This window comes from Ochotona princeps, chromosome X (genome assembly GCF_030435755.1).
Source record: "Ochotona princeps isolate mOchPri1 chromosome X, mOchPri1.hap1, whole genome shotgun sequence".
Taxonomy (NCBI): domain Eukaryota; kingdom Metazoa; phylum Chordata; class Mammalia; order Lagomorpha; family Ochotonidae; genus Ochotona; species Ochotona princeps.
In genome coordinates this window covers 76702840-76717022 of record NC_080865.1, presented here as the reverse complement: position 1 = coordinate 76717022, position 14183 = coordinate 76702840, and positions in this window count along the sequence as shown.

Below are 14183 nucleotides of genomic sequence, written 5' to 3'. Positions count from 1 at the left end.
CTTTATTTTCTTGTGTGGAGTGAATAGCATGATACTCTCTATGATAAAAGTAGCAGATATACATGTTAATGTCATTGATGTAAATGCACGCGTAATCACCAATGTTCTACTACCTATTTACAGAGGACAGCATAGTAGACTTACTAAATAAACAATATTATATTTGTAGTACGAATATAGACTCAAAATTTTATAAACAAATTGTTTATGTGATTCTTTTACATGGGCAACTTCAGGAGTGACATCAGCAATATGGGAAAATATGATTCAATCTGAACCAATACCTTAGCATGAAAATGTATTCACAAGAGCTAATGAATCCAGATTAGAGGTTATTGCGTCTGTACAACATAAACAAGAAAAGTTGCATTAAGGAGAGCAGGAATGACAGTTTAACATTGCCATGTCATCCTTCCTCAAGCCTGGGAAGCACAGCATGCAGAGCCTATCTTCTACCTGGAGAGGGCATGTGAAAGAAGCATTCAACATCACTTTCACTGAATCCTGGCAACAGAGCCACCCTGAAGCTCCAGGAACCAGGGTAGACCCTGAAGCCCCAGAAACCAAGATATTTCCAGAAGACTCAGGATCTAAGACTTTCCTAAAATCAGGCTCCAGGTCCACTTCTGTGGTCCTGGGTTCCAGGTCTTTGCCAGGACAAGATTTTACCTCATGCTTCTAGAATTCTATATGGCCACCATAGCCACAGGCTGATATGTCTGGATCCAGCAGCTCTCACTGCTAGATGTCTACTGCAGGGTCAGGTTCGAGGCAAGCTGTTGGAGCCCCAGATATCATGATGGTCCTTGTATGTAGGTCCCACACACTTTTCCAAGAACTCAGGTTCATCCATAAAGACACTGGTGGAGGGCTTTGGCCAGTGGATCCTCATTTCAGACAGGTTCCAGAAAACCCATGATCTGGGTTAGTATTAGATGCCAGCCTTATGTCTGTGTATCCAGGCTTCAGGTCTGACCATTTGCTGGCCCACATACAGGCTAGCTTGCCTGGAATTCCAACAGCAAATCTTCTCTTGGACCGTTAGCTCATTTGGCACATTGTGAAAAGGTGACTGTCAAAAGGTTCTCCCTCCTAAAATCAATCTACAAAGACAACAAAGACAGTAAGAGGTATCCTGCATATTCAAATGTGTGGATATCAACACAAATCTATAAGAATTATGAAATATCAGAAAAAATACAATATTGCCAAAATGACAATTTTTTTAACATATCTTAAAGAAATGACCGGGCAAATAATTCAAAATAATCCTCTCAGTGAATCTCAATGAGCTACAAGTTAATACATATGGACAAGCATTAGCAGGTAAACAATACAAAAATAGAATAAGAATTACAAAAAAGGAAAAAGTGAAGACAAAGTCCAAGTACAAAGTAGTTGCAGAAGTATATTCGGCTGAGTAGAGGATCAAGAATCTTGACAATAGGTCAATATTATCCAATCAAAGAAATGATGAAAAAAGAAAAGAAGAAAGTCAATAATACTTATAGGATATCTTCAAGTGAGTAAACAAAGTTTTGTGAGTGTCCCAGAAGTAGCCGAGAAAAGAACAAGCAAATGGAAAATTATTTAAAGAAAAAATAGAGATTCAAGATGGCGGAATAGGGTAAGGACACGTTTAAACAGACAGAAAAACATTTAATCAGGATGAAGCAGAGATGACATATTCCAGGAAATAGGAAAGGACAGAACAACAGCAGAGGGGTACCTGGAGACTGACAGACACAGGAAAGCAGTGGACACAACGGTGTCGTATTGCAGTGACTGATACTCCAGCAGCATTCAGCTAACAGCAATCTGAACTCTATCAGCAGCCGGAACTCCACCAGCAAACAGGTGGGAAGGGACTTTCACTGGGAACTTGAGAGGTGAATCCAGACAAGAACTGTCCATCCTGCTGGTCCATTTGATTTGACCAGGAACAGAGACACAGCAGCAGATCCCAGGCGGACAGTGTGAGAACGGGGTGGATTTCACAGCCCAGTCAGCCCCCTAGAGCCAAATTGGGTGCCATTTTGCATAAGGAGGCAAAGGCAAGGGAAAGGACTGAGCATACACTGAGCTGGGAGTGAACTCATTTCTGACTCAGTGAACTGCAGCAACGTGGCAATCTACAGAATCCACCCAATACAGGTCTGGGTAGCCCTAAGACCTGACGGCCAGCAGATCAAGAACTCTAGTGATGGTACGTCAGGCACCATTTTGCACTGTGGCAATAGCTTTGGGACTGCAGGGGACAACAGTGAACTGCACAAGTGCTGAGCTCGTGAGAACCCACTGAGGTCCGTGGATTGCACTGGTCCCACAGGAAAATAATACTGACTGTGGCAGCGTACCGATCAAAATAGATACGTGTGTCACCCAGACCTAACGTCCAACAGTTTCCTGCAAGATCAGCGCTACCAACAACCTATCTATATAGGACGCCTGGTGTCTCTCTGATCCTGGGACCTGTTCCAACAGGAAGTGGGAGAAAGGTTGCAGAGAAAACAGTGCAGCCTCAGCACAGTATCACAGCAGGTGCAGAGTGATGAGCCAGAAGCTGGCGCTGTGGAGACCACGGTGGAAATCTAACATAAGAACCCAAACTTTGAACTCGCTGGAGGTTGTGGCACAAGTGGCTGCAAGCAAAGACTTGTGTACCAACTGCAATAAGTAAAATCACATTGTAGCCCTGTGGGTGACACAGCTTGGAAACCTGCACCAAGGAGAAGACTCTGCTAACCAGAAGTACAATGACCAAGAGCAAAAGAAGAGACAAAAGCACAATGAATATTACTGAAAACTCCCCTGCAAAGGAGAAAAACCCTATGCCAACCTCAGACTTAACTGAGGAAGACATCGAGAAAATGGGGGACAAAGAAGTCATAAGAATCATTTTAAAGCTTCTGATCAACAATGAGAAGCACTTACAAGAGTTCAAAGAATTTTAGGAAGCAATAAAGCAAATCAAGGCTGATATATCAGAAATTAAGGACACAGTAGAGCAAATTAAAAGTACAATGGAGAGTCTCCAAAATAGAATGAAGCAAGCAGAAGAAAGAATCTCAGAATTGGAAGATAGTTCCTGTCATCAGGGGAAAGCAAACAAAAAGCTGGAAGCAGAGCTGGATCTGGCCAAAATAAGTATTCAAGAATTGAAAGACACTAGTAAGAGGCCCAATGTAAGAGTTATGGGAGTCCCAGAAGGTGCAGAAAGAGAAGCTGAGTTTGCAAATGTATTTAATGAAATAATAAAGGAAAATTTCCCTAATCCGGAGAAAGAATGGGGAAACAAGATCCAGGAGGGGCACAGAACTCCCAACAGGCTTGATCATAAGCGATCTTCACCAAGACACATGATCATCAAGCTCTCTTCAATTGAACATAAGGAAAAGATCCTTAAATGTGCACGTGAAAAAAATCAACTAACATGTAAAGGAATGTCAATTAAACTCACAGGAGGTCTCTCACAGGAAACTCTACAGGCAAGAAGAGAATGGAGTGACATATTCCAGATTCTAAAACAAAAAAATTGTGGGCCTAGAATAATATATCCAGCAAAGCTTTCTTTCGTCTTTGAAAATGAAATAAAATTCTTCCACAGTAAAGAAAAGTTAGAAGAATTTGCCTCTTCCAAACCTGCCCTACAAATGATACTTCAAGATGTTCTCTTGACAGGAAAGAGGAGTAGGACCTACCAAAACCAAAGGCAAATGGGAAGAACATTCCAGTAAAATGACAACAGAAGACTAAACCAATGAACAACCCATTCCTAAAATGACAGGACCAAAGTACCATCCATACATATTAAATTCTGAATGTAAATGGCTTAAGCTCAATCAAACGTCACAGATTAGTAGACTGGATTAAAAAGCAAAACCCATCTATTTATTGTCTAGAAGAGACACATTTCACCAACAAAAGTCAGCGGGAACTATATCCCATGGGTTTTGTTGTTTTCTGTTAGTTTCATTTCTTCAAAACACTTTCTTCTGATTAAATCATTGAATGACTCATAGATCATACAGTAGCATCATTTTCTTTAAGAAGGTTCTTGATTTTCATTTCTTCAGCTACAAGTTAGTCATTTAGTAGCATGTTGTTTAACTTCTTGGTGTTGTTAATTTCTTTTTCTCCCTGATGTTGATTTTGTCTTGTGGCTTTTCATTTAAGGGATGTACAGTAGCTGTGTAATGGAGACTGTCATATCTAGTAAAATGTCATTTAACTTCATGGCATTGTAAATTTCTATTTTTCTTTCTATTGTTGATTTTGTATTATGACTTTTCATTTAAGGGGATGTACAGTAGCTGTGAAATAGAGACTAACATCCAGATGTGAGGATGCAATGTAGTATGCATTTCTACTTCCAGACAAAGATGGACTTACAATGAAACTGTTCACTATATCTTGACAATAGGATGCTGGACTCTCTGCCATTGTCCATGCCTGCAATGATGGACATATGACTGTATATGAAGAACTATATTTTAGTAATGATAAAGAGGAACTAGGTGGGGGGAGGGAATTGGAGAGGGGATAAGTGAAATGCCAGGAGCCTATGGAATTGTATCATAAAATTATAATAATAATAATAAAATTCTAAAAAAAGAAAAAAAAAGACTAACGGTGTTATATGTTCTCAAAAATTATGAGTAGGGATTAATATAATAGTTTATTCCTTCATTGTCATTAATACATTCATTTGAACATAGATAACATCATTAAAAGTCCCTTTTAATAAACTCCATTATCCCTAGGATGAGAAAATAATTGGCCAATAGAGAAAATCATTATTATTTCTTTTGGGTTGATCATTTAAATTATATCATCCAGCTCCCTTTTTGTTTGTAAATTTCTTTTTTTATCTGTAAATTTCTTTACCACTTTTAAACCATACTATGGGACTTGATATTCAAAATAAAGATATTACATAGCAAAATTGAAAAAAGAAAAAAAAAAGAAAAAAATGATAGGCCGGATGCTGTTGCCTACTAGCTAAAGTCCTCACCTTGCATGTGCTGGGACCCATATGGCTGCCTCTTCATATCCCGGTTGCTCCACTTCCCTTCCAGCTCCCTGCTTGTGCCCTGGAAAAACAGTCGAGGACAGCCCAAAGGCTTGGGACCCTGTACCTGTGTGGCCAACCTGGAAGAATCTCCTGGCTCCTGTCTTTGGCTCAGCTCAATTCCAGCCATTGTGGCCACTTGGGGAGTGAATCAGCGGATGGAAGATCATTCTGTCTGTTCTTCTCTTTGTAAATCTGACTTTCCAATAAAATAAATCTTTTTTTAAAAGTAAATAATGACAAAATACTTCCCAAAAGAGACTAGTATGGACATACACGAATCCCAATGACCCTCAAATGAATTAAAGAGACAAGCACTTGGCACAACAGCTAAGACACTGTTTGAGATTCCCAAACCCACACCAGATTTCAAGACTTTAGTGCTGGTTCCTCTGTTTCTACCTAATATTGTATACCCTGGAAAAGAGAAGATGATGGCTCAAGTACTTGGATTCCTGATATCTATGTGGGAGAACTGGACTGAGTTCCAGATTACTGGCTTCAACCTGGCCTAGCCCTTGTTGTTTATAGGTAACTGGGAAGTGAATGAACAGATAGAATCAATCTCTCTCACTCTTCCTGTATCCTTTTCAAATAAAATGAAAATAAACAGTTTTTTAAATAGAGATCCTTATCAAGATACATTGCAATGAAGTCTCAGAAAGCAGACAAAATATTGAAAGCATCAAGAGAAAAACAATTCATCCCACACAAGGGAACATTCATTAGCCTATCACAAAATTTTTCTGCAGAACTTTTGTAGGCCAGAAGAAGACATATTCAAAGTGCTGAACGAAACAAAACTATGAACCCAGAATTTATATCCAGAAAGATTGTACTACAGAAATAAAGGAAAAATAAAGACATTTCTGCATAACAAAGTCTCTGGGAATTTATCATCACTACATATACTTTCCAAGAAATGCTAGAGAATATTCTGTCAGGTGAAACAAACGAATGCCAACTGAAATCATGAAAATAGGAAAGAACAAAGTCAAATTCACAATACTATTGTAAAATGCTATTATGTTGGCTGATAAATAACTGAAAATATGTAAAAATCAAAATATAAAATATTAAGAATGGTAAATATAATGATTTATTAATAATAGCTAGCCTATAAAACATATAAATTATACCACATATAACATAAAGTGTAGGGGCAAGGAGATGTTGTATTGTAGAGTTGCTGTGATATCCAAAGTTAAGTTGTTAATAGTTGGGACCAGTGCTGTTGCAGAGTAGGCTAAGCATCTGTCTTTGGTGCCAGCATCCCATACAGATCCTAATAGCTCCACTTCCAATCAAGCTACCTGCCTGTGGCCTGGGATAGCAGGAGGGATTGGCTCAAGCCCTTGGGCCCCTGCACCTATGTGGGAAATGTGGAAGAAGCTTCTGGCTCCTAGGCTTGGAATGGCTCAACTCCAGTTATTGCAGGCCTTTGGATGAAAGATCTCTCTCTTTCTCTCTCTCTCTCTCTTCTTCTCTCTCTCTCTCTCTCTCTTATTCTATGTCTCCCCTTATCTCTTTAACTCTGCCTTTAAAATTACTTAGATAAATAAATCTTAAAAGTTGTTAACAGCTGAAATACACTACTGTAAATATGATAGTCTAAACTGGCTTATAGCTTTAACAAGGCATATGACACCAGTTGAGGCATAGAACACTGTTGGAAGGGGTGTGCAGAGAAATCCTCCATACCCTAGTTAGGAGTAATTTATTTTCATGTCCTACGTAGTAAGGTATGTGTGAGTCCCCACTGATTGTTTCCTGTCTAGTTCTAAGCTTTCCTTGTTGTTCTTTGTCTATTCTAATTTTTGTTGTTTTATTATTTTTAAAAAACATCCCTTTGAAAGACACATTGAACAGCTCATTATATAAAGATGATAATTATGGTGAATAAGTTTTCAGAAAGACTGATTTGTAGTCACTGGTTAATCAAATTTCAACTTTTTGAAAAAATTGTATGTTGTTAAATACATATGTAATATTTATAATAATTTTGAAAAGTTCATTTGAGAAGCACAGACACACAAAGAGAAAGGAACAGAGTTTATTCTCCAAATGCCCAAAACAAGTGGGAGCTGAGCCAGCCACTTGATCCAGGTCTCCTGCTTGTGGTAGGATCCTTCTTGGAAAAAGGAAAAAGCAACATGGCACAATCAGTAAGTCATCCCATCTCAATCCTGTAGTACTAGAGCATCCAATTAGAAGGTTATGCTACAAGCTAAGCAGGACAAAGTGACTGCAAATATATATATATATAGCAATAACTTACTGAATTTGGTGCTCAGCCTTCGGGTATGAACCCACTGAGCTGATGCTAGCACAACTGATTTTGGCTTAAATGTCTAGGTTCACATTCTTTCATTTCAATGCTAAAATGTTGAGAACAATGGAAACAAAAACAGTTTTGTTGTTGTTAGCTTGTATCAGTGTTGCCTCATAATCAAGTTGAATCAAGTCTTGCAGCCATTAGGGTCCTGACATTTTCAAAATTTCCATTGCCGTTGATTTTCAGTTGAGTGATTTCTGTTCCCCAACAATTTTAAAATGCACTTGCAAGAATCATGGCTAAAGTAAAAATGTTTATTTAATTAAATACTACTCTTCTATGATAGCAACAGACTGATCCATGGCATATACTGCTTTGCATTTCACTACAAAAAATAAATACACTGACCTAGCTTTGAGTGAAACCACCAGAAAAGTTTCCCTGGCAGGGTACTTGGATATTTATGGAGAATGTTCAGAGCAATGAACTTCATTAGTGTTTAATGAAATATATGTTACCATAATGTTATAAAATAACTTAGCTTCTAGGAATGTTTTAAAATAAACCTCCTTACAAAGTCCATTATAGTTCAGCCTAGCATTACTTTAACTATATTAAGCATAAATGCTTCATCTAATACATTTCTATCCTGCTTTTACTTTCAACTTTAATATATTATTTTCTGCTTTATTATTTGTATCCACTATAAAATATTTTTGAATGCAATTTTGAAAATATTAATAGAACACCTATAAAAAGTAGAAGTATTTTTTAGTATCAGAGCAAACCCTGGAATCATCAGTGATTTTTATTTCAATTTTTTGAGGATATAGTTTGCTCTTCCTCAGTTCTGATTTCTAAACAAATGATTTTTTTTTCTATCTCAGGCAATCTTATGATGCTAGGCTATTTAAGAACGTGGATGGGCAAAATGTTTTAGCAGATATAAAACAAAAGCTCACTGTATTGGAATGGGAGTCAGATGTTAATATTAGCTCCTGATAATGGAGGTCCTATTAGTTTCACCAAAAAATGAAAAATAAAAGGACTTTTTTATTCTCACAGGTTTGCTGTCTCCAATCAGTCAAGACATCTATAAACGTCATGAAAATATAGTTTAATAATACTCTCTCAATTTACAATATTATTTTAAATTATATTAGTATCATTGCTTTTAAAGATTATAGTGTTGCCATATATCCAATACTCTGAATATATTCCTATGGAAAAATTTTACAGGTAGGTATTTAAGATGTGATATGTATTGACATAAGACAATTAGGGCATTTAGCAAATGACAAGTTGTTTTGGTAAACATTGTCCTATACTCACAGGCAAGTTGTGTTTTTTATAGCTCCTCCCCTCCCAATTTGCTAGAAGCACCAATTTTCTGTCTGCACTAGGCCTTCCAATTAGTACTTTCTGGCAGACTAAAAAGCATACACAAACATGTTCTGAATACATGATTCAAGAGCAATGGGACTGCAGATCTGTAGCACTGCTCAATTGACCACTGCCTTATTAGATTAAAATTATTTTACATTGTACTAGGAAAGCAGAGATACAAAGATCTTCCATCAACTTACTCATTCTCTAAATGTCTGCAAAAGCAGGAGTACATCCACATCCCCTGTCCTTGAAGTAATGACCCAAGTATTGGAACCATCAGCAGCAGCCCTCTGGGTGCACAACATCTCTAAGCTGGATTGGAAACAGAAGAACCAGGGCTTGAAACAATCACACCTGTATGGAATGCAGGCATTCCAAGTGACATCCCAGTGCTAAATGACTGCCTCAGATTCTTACTTTGTTCATGCAATGCAAACAGGGCTCCTACAAATCTTGAACACTGCATTTCTCCTGTAGAAAATTATCCCTTAAGTTTAATTAATAAACCTTGCCACACAGATTTTAATTATGATAGTTGAGGTACAAAGTAATCACCTCTCAGTGTTGCCTCCTAATCAGGATACTTCTATGATACAGAAGACATTACATGATTACAACTAATGAATTTCATGTAAATTTCTATGCAAGCTATAAAAGCACCATTTTGTCATTATACAGAAATGCCACATAAGCCAATCTAAGTAGCTTATCTAGATATCATACATGTCCTTCTTTGTAAAAAAAAAAACTTCAAAGAAAACTTAACACATTGAAAGACATAAAGATCATTCATTTGAATAAATATTTTTTGACCATTTAATATTTACCAAGCATTATGCTTTGTCCTGAGCATGATTTAAGTTCTCATGGTCTCATAAACAAGAAATTATTAAATATGAACCAAAATTAAAGTGTAGTATTTGCTATGAAAATGAAAATAGATCTTATGAACGAGGTCCTTTAAAATATGAGAAGACATTATTTGAAAACATTTATAGGAAAAGGGAGAAATGTTTCAGTTTTGGAAGTAGGTTTACAACTACAGAATTATTATAGTTACTTTCTTTCTATAATGTTTTTGCAGCAGAGATGGAGACAAAGAACAGAAAATGACTTCTAACTGGAAAAGTAACTGTTACTGGATAATTTTGGCTGACTGAAACTATAAAGCAATTCAACAACAGAATGTCACAGGAATTAAAGGCACTTCTATTGAGTCAATAAGTCAATATGTTACTTTTACTCTCCTGAGGAAACCAGCATGCTACTTGGACAATTCAAGATATAGTAACATTTTTCGTAACTATTGAAAAAATAACCCTGTAGCGTACCATAAATTTAAGCAGACAACATCAACAGAGTTCAATGATACTAGGGAGGATAATTTGAAAAGACAATTTCTGGTTGCATAGAGTCAATTCTGGTTGTGCTGAGACTTGATTCCTTACCCATTTAATACTTTGTAAAATTGATTTGAACTCTATTTTTCCATTGCATAATACACTGTGAGCTTGATACTTTCATCATAGACTTAGAACTGTGCTAATTTTACATACACCTTTGTAGAAACTATGTACTCTTACACATATTATTTCAATGTTTTTATGTTTAATCATTGAAATACAACATTATAAATGTGAAGTTTATTGGTTCACAGAAAGTTATTAGATATTGTCTATTCATTTTATTTCTCCACAAGATAATGGATTAATGGATAATACAATCTTCACCAAGAGAAGCTGTATTTAAGTTATCCTTTAGGTCTTCAGCTACTAAAATGCCTTTGATTCCCACAATCCCAGCAAATAAAATTAGGAAATGAATATAAACAAAAACCTAACATCCTCACTCATGTTGTGATTGATTCTGAACTCCTCCCTACCATTTTTATTATTTACCAATTTTCTTATTTACTGATATTTTAAATTTTCATCAGAACAATGGTGCATTGAAAATTATCATAGACTGATAAAACTGAGATCTAATGCAAATATAGATGGTACAGACATATAAGCAGCACATGCCCACATATTCATACAAACTCTCCAGCATTTCATTGTTTACTAGCTTTCCTCAATATCTAACATGGAACCATTGCAATCTTGATGTTAATATCTCATTTGCCCCTCTGCTCTGATGGGATATGATACTGTTGCAAACTCAGTGGATTCACAGGGAATTGGATGCCCTTGGAGGCTGAGTACTCTGAGGTCACCCACCCCCAACCGGAGCTTCCGCAGGGGATGGAAGAAGTCCAAACACTACCGCGCAGAAACCAACATCATTGGAAAGGCAACCAGAAGCCCTGAGCGGTCAGCAGACACAGAACAACAATTAATGTCCTTCGGGACCAGGGAGGAGAGCTTTCTCTGGTCCGAGCCTGGCTCCACCTCTGGACCCCCGCCCTCCCTCGCAGTGACCATCGGGATCACTTCGAAAACCCCTCACAGCAAACAATCATACAAACTAAAAAAAAAAAAAAACAACAACAAAAAAAAAACTAAAATAAATAGACAAACAACAGAAAGTAGAGCTTGAAATCTGACAGGAAAGAGCTGGCATGGATTGGCTCATGCCTTGCTGGGTGGGACACAAAGATTAGTCACTCCTCACCATGGTGTTGAGGATTTTCCTGCACACCCCCCCCCCCCAAAAAAAAATGTTCTGCACATTAAATGTCGACAAATATCTTGTTAGAGTTACAAGCCAGTCTAGATTATCCCAAAATCTGCCAAGATCAACAAAAGTATAATTCAACACAACAAATGGCTAAATACTAAAATGAAATAGACATGAGACAGCTGAATGGTACCCTATAGCCTTTTCAAGGTATATAGCAGCCGGTCCGGTCCTGTATATAAACTAAAATTGAGATGTCAATGAGCTAATCATAGGTTGTGGTTAGGACTTGTTTTTTGTTATTTTGTTCTTTGATTTTTGTTTTTTTTAACATACTGGTTACTCAAAACCATGTCAATTCCATAATATTGCAAATTGCTGTTGATGTTATATTGGGACTCTTAATTGACTGTGATGATATTATACCAGCTCTAACTTTGGACCAGAAATGGTCTCCCCAAGAAACTGTTCAACCCATCCGGACAATAAGTAGCTGGACTCCATGCTTAGTATATGTTTGCAAGGAAAGAATCTTGATTGAATTTGAACTGTAATGCTGCATCAAGGTGGAGGAATCCACCAGGGGGGAGGGGAGGGGGAGGGGGAGGGGGATTCCCAGAGCCTATGAAACTGTCACATAATGCTAAATATTAATTAAAAAAAAAAAAAAACTCAGTGGATTCAACGGCCTGCTTGACTAATTTATACCAACATGCATCAAGTAAAAAATGTTCCAAGTGTTGGAGCTGAAATAGTTAATAAAGCAGACACAGCTGATTTCTTCATGGAGTATTTATTCTAATGGACACAGATCGATTGACTATAGGTAAATAAGTAAAGAGATAGATACCTATATCCAATACATATACACCAATGAGGGTACTGTAAAAAGTTCATGGAAAATGGAATTTAGAGATCATTTCAATGTAAAAAGTCTGAAATCCATGCGATTTTTCATAATATGCTTTTTCACAGATGTATTTTTCATAATATGTCTTTACCCTTGGAATTCATACATATATAAATAATGTAGATTTGTCTTTTTTACCAGCAATTTGAAATGACATGGTTTATGGATAATTATATAGGCAGACATAAATTTATTTATATGCACAAAGATGTTATTTTGTTGTACTACTCAACTTTTTATTTTTAAATTAGTTTGAAAGGCAGAATTAAAGATATCTTTCAACCTCCAGTTTACTCCCTGAATGGCTAAAATGGACAGGGCTGAGCAAGGCTGAAGTCAAGAACCAGGAGGTTCATTAGGGTTTTTCATGTGGGTGGTAGGAACCCTCATACCTGAGTCATTTCTCTGCTGCTTTCCTAGGCATAAAAGCAGGGAGTTGGATAGGAAGGGGAGCAGCAGGGCATTGATCTAGCATCCATATGGAATGCCCACATTGTAGGTTGCTGCTGAAGATCAGCTCCAGCTGAGTTCAGAGATCTGGAACGGTGCATGAATCGGTGAAAAAGAAGATAAGAGACATGGACCACTATAGTGTGATCTTCATAATGGACAACTCAAAAAAGCTGCTTTCTTTATTTACACAGAAATCATCACAACATCCAATTGTTTCATTTTTATTTCACAGTTAAAGAAATGATTACAAAAACAATTCTAAAAAAGACATTATTATCATTTTGCTTCAAAGAAAACAGTCTCAGTAAGCCATTACTCATTGAAACCTGCAGTCACCTGGCTGAGGCCAGGAACTCCATGGCTGGCAGCACATGCAGTTACATAGTAACAGGTGATTTACGTGTATTCAAAATCAATTTCCACTACACTTACACTGATATTACTTTTAAAATCAAGAGTACAAAATTAAAAAGAAAGTTCATAAATGAAAGGAAGTTATAAAGGAATATATCATAGATTCTTATTAAATCTTATAATCAATCATATAAAAACTACCATCACCTTTACCTAGTGCTGATTCAATTGTTTTTGCTTCCTTTGTTAAAGGGCAGTGGGAAAGATCAGGGTGGCACGGCCTTTCTATAAAAGGAGGGCCTTCATAAGAAATATCTTTTTACCTTTTCAAGCTATTTTCTTTCCCTAAATATTTTCCTCTAGGGTCTTACAATATTTACAATATTTCCCTTTCAGAAGATGCCCCATATACTTGCTGCTTTACGTGGTGACAAGCCAAAATGACTGTGTTACTCCACGTGTTGCAGCAGTTCAAGGCTGTGTGGTAAATAAACTCTCTGTATCTCCATAATTGGCATCTAAGATATTATGAAGCGATTTCTTAACATTATACATTTTCTTAACATTACACATCTTAGGGTAAGTTCCAGGACAAAAGTGGGCACATAACAAGACATTTGGGAACAGTAAAGACTCAAGTGTACTATCGTTTGCTTTTAGCTACATGTCTTTATCTTAAGTTGCAAAAGACCCTTTTACCATAACATGACTGATGAAATCAGTTTCAGGTCTTATACCAGTTACAAAAATCATTTCACATTTGCAGAAAAACAACACTGTCAAGAGAATCCCAAGAAATATCAAAGGGATGAAACAGTGTTAGTACAATGGGGTTAGGCAGCAATGAGGTGATCAGAGAGACATTCTGCTGGGCCTTGCCATGCCGCCAGAAACTCCTCATAGCCTTGCCAACAGTGGGGCAACTCTCCTTACACCTTTGCGCCATTTGCCCCAACTGCATGGTTTCCTACAGGTTTCAGCATAACTTTAATCCACAATGCCACAGTGCTTGCCCCTTGATTCTTCTTTTTTTTCTGGTAACCACAGAATTTGCTAATAAAATCACCAAACCAGAAACAAAAGCTACCATTTTGGCCTAACTGACTAATCCT